At 38.7% G+C, this 11,030-nt stretch overlaps 1 long non-coding RNA gene across 1 annotated transcript in view; it reads right to left on the bottom strand.

The window, feature by feature from the left end:
• Window positions 1-10,635: 10,635 nt before the first annotated feature.
• Window positions 10,636-11,030, bottom strand: part of LOC117083353 — a 143,655-nt gene continuing 143,260 nt past the window's right edge. The window contains exon 2 of the long non-coding RNA XR_004437058.1: window positions 10,636-10,830. This is a non-coding gene — a long non-coding RNA (uncharacterized LOC117083353). The remainder of the gene's footprint in view (window positions 10,831-11,030) is intronic.

The following is an 11,030-nucleotide window of genomic DNA, read 5'->3' as shown; positions in this document are numbered from 1 at the left end:
CATCCTCATGTCCCTATCTCCATTATTCTCAAGCCAGCCTATTTTGACTTGTGTAGTTTGTGTCGCTAAAAGATGTATGTGTTTCTTCTTTGTCACCCCTTCACTCTCTAGGGCTAAGGACTAACTCTGAGCTTCTACAATAGTTCCATGCACATCATGGGCACCCAGTAAATGTTTGTGTCATGAATGAATATATGGTGAGACCATCTAGGGCAGCTCAACACAAATACAACACAAACCCCACCAGAACATTCAGCGCAGAGTCAACAATTGTCACTCAGGAATGGAAGGCCATAACCCTGTATTTTACATATCATTTGAGATGGCCCCAATTTAGAACAGATTCAGTGTCTCCCATTTTTTTCATTGATGGTAAATTGGACACAGAATGTTTTCATTAGTCTTGTTGCATCTGGCCTGTGCTTTATATATAACAAGCCCAACTGAGACTTTAAGTCATTGGCACTGGTTCCAGTTTTCCACAGTTTGCCTCCCCTCATCCCTCTTGGTCCCCAGAACACTATCATTACCACCCCAATGACTGGAAAGAAAGTGACAAAATGTGCACCTTCATAGGATTTTCTACTTCATTTTCTGGGAAAATCTTTTCATATCTCCTCCCACCTGGCCTCACGTATTTCTTTCTATTGTCCTGCACTTGCTGAAAAGAGGTGAGACTCTGAATTTGGGGGAAAAATAAGAAAGAATTATATTATTTTCCACATGCTTTCTTTAGCTTGAATTACAACAGTGATTCCAGCATTGTTTCTTTTTGCAATCACATGAATTATACAGTTTCACAATTTGTCTGGTAAATTGGTTAAAGCAATTTCAATGCAAAGACGATTTAAGAATAACAATGTAGGAATGTTACTGCCTAGTTGAACTATCTTGGATACTCTCCCTCACTTCCATGTATTTCAGCTGCTTCATCTACAAGAGGAGCCATTTGGACTAGATTTCCTTCCAATCCTGTGCAGGTCTACTTTCAGTTTATTGTGTGCCAATCAAATCTTTCTACTTAACTTCGAGTAGCACCACATCTGTGTTAATTTAATACAAGTTTCAAGATGTCTACTGTGACCATGAGATAGTCTTTTATGCTGTTATATAGTTATTAGTAATTCCATTATAATCGTCAGGAGAATAAAAAAGTGAAACCTCATTAAGTAAACAAGCAAAAATAGCTATAGGTCGATGATGTCAAAAGCTAAATATACATGGAAAAAAGAGGTTAAGAAAACTATGCTTTATCCACAGGATATTAAACTTTTTTGGATTTTTGACTGGAGCATTAAAAAAAAAAAAAAGACATGTCTTCATCCTGTGCAATTTCTGCCTAGATTATCAAAAGTCACGGTGGCCACTGAATCATTACTACAGCTGCCCGCAGATACTCTACTGAGCTTTAGGACTCATCATCTTCCTAGCTGGTCACTGAGCCTATCCAAAGTTGGCATGTATTTATATTTTTCAAATGAGGAAGAAATGCTTTGTCTTTTCTAAAGCAGGAATTTAACTTCAAGTCATAGAGTCATGTGTTACTTAATCACAGGAACACTTGTGAGAAATGCTTCATCAGGTAACTTTGTTGTTACACAAACATGCACAACAAACCTAGGTGGTACAGCCTACTATACACCTAGGCAAGGTGGTGTAGCTTAGTGCTCCTGGGCTACAAACCTGTGCAGCATGTGACTATACTGAATATTGTAAGAAATCGTAAGATAATGACAAGTATTTGCATATCTAAATATAGCTAAACATAGAAAAGGTAATGCATTGCACTGTGACACTATGACAGCTACAGTGCTACTGTGATAAGAATTTTTCAGCTACATTATAATTTTATGGGACTACCACTGTATGTGCAATCATTATGTGTCATGTGACTGTGTTGAGAATTTCCTTTTGCTAGTATAAGATCATCCGTAAATTCCAGTCATTGTTATTCACAATGGACTATATCACTCACTGGAATCGCCTTCTTTTTTATTTTTAGAGCTGGGCTCTGTCACCCTGGCTGGAATGCAGTGGTGCAATCACAGTTCACTGCAGCCTTGAACTCCTTGGCTCAAGCTATCTTCCCGCCTCAGCTTCCTGAGTATCTGGGACTACAAGTGCAGCACCAAACCTGCATAGTCTGCTTTATTAGAAAACTTATCACCACCCCTTGATTTATGACACTTAATTTTTTGGTTAACATTATACAGACTAGTTATTAATATGACTTTTCTAACTAATGACTAAAAATAAGAATCCTCTTGATTGAAACTTATCTTAAGGCTATGCATACGAGGTAAAGTTATGATATCTAAATTTAAGGTATGCTTGAGATAATCTCTTCTAAAACACACACACACACATGCACACATGTGCACACAAATGCACATTTCCATTCCTTTTGGTCTCCTTAAAGCAATGGCACTCAACCAGGGGGAGATTATGAGTTAGGTCTCCTCCCTCATTTCTAGAACATGTCTAGAAGCAATTTCAGTTGCCACCATTGGTGGATAAGGGTGCTGCTGGCATCCAGTGGGTAGAGAGTGGGGATGCTGCAAAACCCCATACAATGTACAGGGCAGGCCATCATACAAAAGAGTCATCTGGCCCCCCAAATTCTGTAGTGACAAAGATGAGAAACTGCACCCAAAACAAAGAAACACACACACACACACACACACACAAAATAAACCTTACCTTTCAAAAAAAGTTTTGTCAACCTATTTTACCAACAGTTTTTTTTTTTTAAAAGCATCTTGGATATTTTGCATTATTTTTTATTTTGTGTTGTTACAGGACCAATAGGTCCATATGCTTGCTGCCTAGTAACAGACCAGTCCACCAAGACAACAGGGTTTGCAGCAGAGAAAGAGCTCAATTATTGTAGGTTAGCTGAGTAAGGATGACAAATGATGAGCGGGACCCTCAATGACTCCCTGGGGAGTTCTTGACTGGAGTTTTGAGGGGATCTTGGAGGGTAAGGGGCTGGAAAATTGGGATTATTGATTGGTCAAGGTAAGAGGAATTAAATCATGGGGATGTGGAAACTGCATTCCTTGGTGAGTCAGCTCCTCATGGGGTCCTTTAGACTAGCTGATGTCAGTGCTTTCGTTGGTACTCAAGACCTGAAAGAGCATCTCAAATGCAAAATGTAATACTTCACAATACTTAAGATGTTACCTATAGAGCAGTCAAAGGGAGCTATAATGTCTTAAAGGGTGTATGTGATCTGGGGGCCATAGGTAGCAAACACCTATGAGGAAGGGTGTTGGAGAGCAGGCTGACCTAGTCATTAATGTTGAGTGAGCTGCAAGCTTGGTTTATTTTCATTTCTCCTCTTCCCTCCTTCCCTGCTTAATTTTATAAGATTTATAGGGATGGTATCAGTATTTTCAGGTTTTTTTCCCCATTCAATTTGTTCTGGCCAATTACCTTAGTCCTAGAAATGCTATGCATGCTTTGCTGATGATCTCAGCACAGTTCTCAGTGAAGACAACAGACCAACACATTGACACCAAGGTGAGCCCAGTGCAGATGACTAAAGCTCTACTTCTAGAAAAGTTAACATATTTTACTGCAATCCTGTTAGAAACTTTACGCTCCTGTCTGAAAAAATTAGTATTGATTGCATTGTCTTATGAATGCCTGGCTAATCACACATAAATGGGCAACGTAAGTATACTTTATTTTTAATTGTTTTATTTTCTGATATCTGTAATAATTCATGTGGCTTGAACTCAAGCCCATTTTCTTGAAGTTGCTTGCTATGTTTTTCTGAAGATGCAAAGGTACGACAAGATTATTTTTATTTGTTGAATGCAGGATGTGTCAATGCTTCATCAGATTGCATTCATAGGTTATTTTCTTCTCCTCTGTTATTTGAATCAGCTCAAAATTGCTGAGAGAGTGTAGGAAGATGAGTCATGATAATGCTCTTTCATTGAACACATGCTGCACTTTCTTTCTTTCTTTTTTTTTTTTTGAGACAGTCTCGCTCTTTCACCCAGGCTGGAGGGCATTGGCGTGATCTCGGCTCACTGCAACCTCTGCCTCCGGGGTTCAAGCGATTCTTTTGCCTCAACCTCCTGAGTTTCTGAGATTACAGGTGTGTGCCACCACACCCAGCTAATTTTTGTATTTTTAGTAGAGACAGGGTTTCACCATATTGGCCAGGCTGATCTCGATCTCCTGATCTCAGGCAATCTGCCCACCTTGGCCTCCCAAAGTGTTGAGATTACAGATGTGAGCCACCACACCAGCCCATGCTGCACTTTCTAAGAGTTAGGGAACTTTGCCACAGGTTTCTTCATACTATGGCAATCACTACGGCTCCCTGATCATATAAAACCCTGTTGGGGTGGCTGGACCCAACACCAGGCCGTGGGAGCTACGAAGTCCGGCAGAGTCAAAGGAATGAGAAAAGATAAGTTTAAGAGTGCATAAAGTGGGTCCAGGGGGCCAATGCTAGTATGGAAACTGTGAAGGCCCCGAGCTCTGGGAGCCCACACTATTTATTGGTAATCAAACAAAGAAGCAGGTGGTGAGGATGTGGGGGTTGAAAGGAAGTGGTGCATCAAGCACATGATCTATAGCTGTGATGGTTTAGTATTTCCTTTGAAGCACATGGAACATGTTCTGCTACTTGAGATAATGGGGGACATGTTCTACTTTAAGATACAACTGTTTTATGAGCCTGGGAGTGCTAGAAGCAAGAAGCCAGCAAGTCTAGACACACTCCAGAGGCCATGAGGGGTTTTATGCCCTGAGCCCTGGATTCCATCCAAGCCATGAGGGGTTTTATGCCCTGAGCTTAGATTATGGTGCACAGGGCAGCCTTCTACCCTTTGACAGAGAGCTTGGTGTTCCAAAGGCCATGAGGGGTTTTAGGTCCTGGACCCTGGACGTCTTCCAAGACTCTTTTACATTATGTCAGATATGCAAGCCCTGCGTCAGCTTTTCTCCCAACAAATCCAACCTAATAATAAGAGATATAACAGAAAAACACATTTATTTTCATGATGAAAATGTTCTTCAAAGGAAGCAATCTGTTTTCTTGCTTTATACCACTTTAACTTCCATCCAACAAAAATTTTATCTAATTATTTTAATGCATGGGGTAAAAAGATAGATTTTAGTCAAATGCCTAGACATACAATGGTGACCGTAAATAAACAGGTATTGTTTTGATCCTTATCTTGGAATGACTCTGGTGGAAATACTTACAGATGAAATAATGTGATGTCTGAGAATCTCTTCCACCTACTGTGATGGGGATAGGATGAGGCTATGGCAGGACAGTCTGAGGCGAAGTGATGGAGCAAAGACTCCCATTATACTATTTGGTCTATTTTAGATGTGCCCCAAATTCCTCTCATCATGATATTTGTAAAAGTGGCCTTTAAGGATATATATGCATCACATTTATATAAATGACACTCATCATTTATAAGTGAGGGAGCTAGACACAGCATTTTGTGGGCTATTAAAATAATTGGAAGGTTCTGGACGTTAAGGTGCACCTTTGCAATAAGGTGTCATATTGCAAAGCCAGCTGTGGTCTTGTCCTGATGTAGTGCTGAATGTCCTGCAAACTACTAGTATCTGTCTTGATTCCTTTCTTAGCTCTTCAATTCCATTTTGGCATAGTTACTTTTCCTGCCAAGAACAGAGTTCAAAGAATGTTGCTTATTTCCTTCAAAAGTTTTCATCTTTCCCATTCGATATGGTTTGACTGTGTCCCCACCCAATGCTCATCTTGAATTGTAATCCCCATGTGTCATGGGAGGGACCCAGTGGTGAAGTGATTGGATTATGGGGGTGGTTTTCCCCATGCTGTTCTCGTGATAGTGAGTTCTCACGAGATCTGATGGTTTTATAAGTGTCTCACATTTCCCCTGCTAGCACTTCTCTCCTGCCGCCATATTAAGAAGGATGTGTTTGCTTCCCCTTCTGCCATGATTATAAGTTTTCTGAGGCCTTCCCAGCCACGCAGAACTGTGAGTCAATTAAACTTCTTTCCTTTATAAATTACCCAGTTTCGAGCAGTTCTTTATAGCAGTGTGAGAACGAATTAATACACCATTGTTCACAGTAACAGGTTTTCAACTTGATTAATGAGATATCCATATGTTTATTTTTCTAGTTACTGTGTAGTCAGTATTTATCAAAAGTATAGGTTCATTTTTTTTTTTTTTTTGAGACGGAGTCTCGCTCTGTCTCCCAGGCTGCAGTGCAGTGGCGCCATCTCGGCTCACTGCAAGCTCCGCCTACTGGTTTGCACCATTCTCCTGCCTCAGCCTCCCGAGTAGCTGGGGCTACAGGTGCCTGCCACCTCGCCTGGCTAGTTTTTTGTATTTTTTAGTAGAGACGGGGTTTCACTGTGTTAGCCAGGATGGTCTCGATCTCCTGACCTCGTGATCCGCCCATCTCGGCCTCCCAAAGTGCTGGGATTACAGGCTTGAGCCACCACGCCTGGCCCATATTTTTTATCTACCTCATTGCTCAGCAAACTACAGTGCCCACCCCACCAGGCCAAATTGAGGCCCACTGGTTAGTTCTTGTAAGTAAAGTTTTATTGGAACACAGTCATGCTCATTTGTTTATGTACTGTCTATGGCTGCTTTTGTGTTTAAAAGGCAGAGTAGCTGTGATAAAGAACATACAGTATGCAAAGCCTAAAACATTACTTCTGACCATTAAGAAAAAATAAATTGCTTACCCCTTATCTACCCTATAGTTTTAAGAATCTGTGTTGAGTATTTTTTCTTTCAAATTTGATATATATTTATGGTGTTTGATTTTATTATACATTAATATGCATACAACTCAAAAGAGTTCTATTATATTTTGACAAAATATCCTAATTGCCAAGAAAATGAAAATTTGGCCCTTGTACAGAGGAAGAAAAATATCTTAATTTTATTTCTTTTTATACTTGAGGCCTTTAGTTTCACTTTATTCTACTTTAAAATATTTCCAATGCCATTGAGCAATAGCTAATGAGTTAGTTTTTATATAATCAAAATATTTTCTTCTAAAAGTATCTTTGTAACTGAACAAATGTCTAAACTCCCTGGGATCTGCTCTGACTAGAGTTGAACAGTAAAGGCTTATAAGGCTTGCTTAGTTTAAGAATGTTAAGAATGTAATTTGGCATGAAATAAAGAAGGTGAGTAAATGCAAAGTTTTAGCAAGTTTAATGTCTATTTGAGCAAAAGGTGGGTTAGTAATTTGAAAATGTATGGGAATGGGTTGGTTCCTTAAGCACTGGTAGAGGTAGAGGCTTGGCATGTAAACAAAAGAAGAGCTTAAAAAAAACTGACAATGCTTTCTTAGGGGGTTATGCTCCACTTAGGAAACAATTTCTCTTTTTGACCATGATTTAGGTTGCATTAGCTTGTTGTTAATCTTTGAAAGGATGCACTTGTTTGTGTGTGTGTGTGTGTGTGTGTGTGTGTGTGTGCGTGTGTGTGTACCTGATATTAAGTTTTCTATAATTATCTGGTTAAAGACCAAGAAGATTGAGGAGATAAAACTTCCCCTCACAGTGACAAGTTGACCTGGAAGGGACTTAACCATAGAGTATTTATTTATTTCAACTGGAGTTCTTCTGTTCAATACACACGGTAGCTAGCTGCCACTTACAGCAGCTTAAATTCAAACTAGTTAGAAATCAATAAAATGAGAAATTCAGTTCCTCTGTCTCAGCACATTTCAAGTGCTCATATCCATGTGAGGCTAGGACTACCATACTGGAAAGCACAGGGTCATGGAGCTTTGCCATCATGACAGAAAGATGATGAATGTCGTGTTTCTGAACTGTTCTCAAGAGTTGGGTGACCAAGCCCCTTCTGCTAATACCTGAATGATCATAACTCAGATTTTAGAAAAGGCAAAGTTTCAAAACCTTGTATTATATGAATTTCACTCCTAGAGAAATAATGTTCAATTTGGAGGTGGAAGCAAGTTTGGCAAGTTGGAGGTAACGTTCTCTTGACTTTGAGTTGATGGTTGGGTTGGTAGAGGGCTGAGAACTGTTGTTCTGTCTCTTTCTCTTTTTCTCACTGGTTTCCAGCTTTTGTTTTTACATTAACTCTACCTTTTGTCTCTCTCTCCCCACAATTCAAAGAAAAAATGAGTAGTCTTTGGGATCACTGCACATGGCCACATGGCTAGAACTGGAATATATTAAGTGCTGATGCCATGTGAATTTTTTTTTTTCATTTCCCCGGACAGTAATATTTGATATTCAGTTGTGGAGAAGGTTTATTTTTTGGTCACTAAAACTAGCTCTAGATATTCTTCAACTTCCACTAAAGTTTGCTTCATAATACTGTATTGTAGGGAAATGACGGAAAGGAAGTGTCATGTTATTCACATCACCATTCCAGAGGCCCACATGCCAATGGTGACATTTAGTGATTGCAATAACAGAGTCAACTGAGAATACTAGTATTTCAGTATTTAACTGCAGAAGACATGTTTAAAACATTATATTTTGAGGGGAAATGGAAGTCCAACTTTTTATTGTAACAAAATTATAAATTTTATTCCAAAAATAAAAATCATGACTTACCTTTTTCTTCCTTTTTAAAAAATTTTTGTCGTTTATTTATTCTTAGACTGTCCCAAGGAACAAACAGCTTTATCTTCCTTAGTTTCATTATGTATAGATGGATAAACTGAAGAAGAAATTTCCTGTGTTAATTTCAAATTTTCGTATACATATTTCACTTATTTGGAAAACTTCTAAGGAGTTACTCTGGGGATAGGATTCTCACTTTGTCTTTTTCCTTGTTGTTCTTCTTCTTAAGAATTTTGAAATTCACTTCTTGGCATACATCACTATGTACCCAATGAATATGTACAATTATTATTTGTCTATTTTTAAAAAAAGAGAAGAAAAGAAAAAGTTTTTAAAAATGTGGAGCTAAGTACCAAAAGAAATACTTAAAAAATTGTTTTCAGTATAAAAAAGTTTCTAACATTTCTATTCCAGGACACAATTTTGTTGGTAAAGAAGAGTCTTATTCACAAATATTCTCATAATAAATTATTAGTTATGAATAAATATTGAATTCATCAATAAATATGAGTGAACATGAGTGACTCACTGGAATTAATAAGTTGTGGATTCCAGTGTCAGGTTACAGTTACTGATCTTGATTTCAGGGCTATAATATAACCTGTATATCCTGGTAATCATGTATCATGCGATTCATATCAACTTTTTGTAGTTGTTTGTTTTAATGCCATAAACAGTCCTTCAGGAATGGCCACAGGCTGGTTCATTCTTTTTTAATTTTAATTTTATTATTATTAATATTTTTTGAGATGGAATCTCACCCTGTTACCCAGGCTGGAGTGCAATGGTACGATCTCGGCTCACTGCAACCTCTGCCTCTGGGGTTCAAGCGATTCTCATGCCTCAGCCTCCCAAATAGCTGGTATTACAGGCGTCTCCCACCACATCCAGCTAATTTTTGTATTTTTACTAGAGATGGGGTTTCACCGTATTGGCCAGGCTGGTCTTGAACTCCTGACCTCAAGTGATCCACACTCCTTGGCCTTGCAAAGTGCTGGGATTACAGGCATAAGCCACTGTGCCCGGCCTGTCATTTATTCTTTACCTGGTTCAGGAGTTAAACTGGAGCTTATTTATGTATTTATACAGATGATGTTTCACAATATTGCCCAGGCTGGTCTCAAACTCCTGACCTCAAGTGATCCGCCTGCCTCAGCCTCCCAAAGTTCTGGGATTACAAGCGAGAGCCACTGCACCTGGTCTGATTCATTCTTAGGCTTTGGACGTTTCCCTCTTTGGCAGGCAGGCAACCAGTCATTCAGTTTCTGTTCAGTTTTTCTAACTGGGAAAATTAGCCTTAGTATTGTATGATTCCTCTAGTCTAGGAGGTATAGTTTGAAGATGCCCTAATTTCTCCCCTTTCCCAGACAATTTCTGGGGGCGAGGGAAGGGTAAGTTAGGTTGAGATGGCTTGAGAGCATAACAAATAGAGCATCAAAAGTGTCAGAAGTGCAGATAGAAAGACAACAGAGTTTCTATTTTAATCCAGGAACAGACCGCATTTTATCAGCTACTCTTGGTGTTTACCAAATAGCATAGTTAAAATGCTATATACGTAAAGTGAATTTGCAACACATTACTTATGCAGTTGACCTTATCTCACTTTTAAGGATTCATGTCCTACTGTATTCCTAGACACTCCAGCCTCAAATATTTGAAGATCAGCAATCCCTTTGGCATCACTTCAGCTTTCTTTTCTATAGCTAAATTTAAGAAAAATACATTTACTAATTCTTACTTTAAACACATGGTCCTTAAAACATTTCTATCTGAATCTCTGTCTATCTGCATATCCTGGTGTCCATATATCAAAAGTCTGCAATCATGTCCTCTACACTGGCTACATTTGAGGTGAACTTTGGGTATGTCATTTCAATGCCTTTTCCCCCAAGTACTTTACATTTTGTAGAATTGAGTAATTTTTCTATACACAATAAAGTCCTTTCTACAATTTAGTTAATGAGTTCTATGATGTTAGATGTTTTGCTTGGCTTACTTTTTTTAGTTATAAATTATTATGTAGGGAATATCTACATTTAAATCTTGGCTTTCTTTTTATTGTGTAGGGCCAAATTCTTTGATATAGAATTGCTAAGTCCAAACCGAATACCTGTTTGCACTTGAGGCGTATTGTCATGCTGTCTTCCAGAAATGTGCAGCCTCCGAGAATGCCTTCTTCACTGCCCTTCTGTTGGTGTCATTTTAAAGTGGTTGATCTAGACCGCTCTCCTAAAATAATAATGCTGTTGGAATCAAAAGACAAAATATAGAAATTATAGGTCTCTTTCATTTTCTGTTTATGCAAAGATTGGTTGAAGACATCATTTGGCAATGGAGACCTGGGGGGAAAAAACAGATAAATAGGTGCAAGCAAGCATGATGCTTTTAGATATTCTTCAGTGAGTATCTGTAGAAGTTCTTCCCTGATGGAAATCTGTCTCCA

Source organism: Trachypithecus francoisi, unplaced genomic scaffold, assembly GCF_009764315.1.
Source record: "Trachypithecus francoisi isolate TF-2019V2 unplaced genomic scaffold, Tfra_2.0 Contig00324, whole genome shotgun sequence".
In the NCBI taxonomy this organism is placed as follows: Eukaryota; Metazoa; Chordata; class Mammalia; order Primates; family Cercopithecidae; genus Trachypithecus; species Trachypithecus francoisi.
This window is presented reverse-complemented; position numbering and strand designations above follow the sequence as displayed.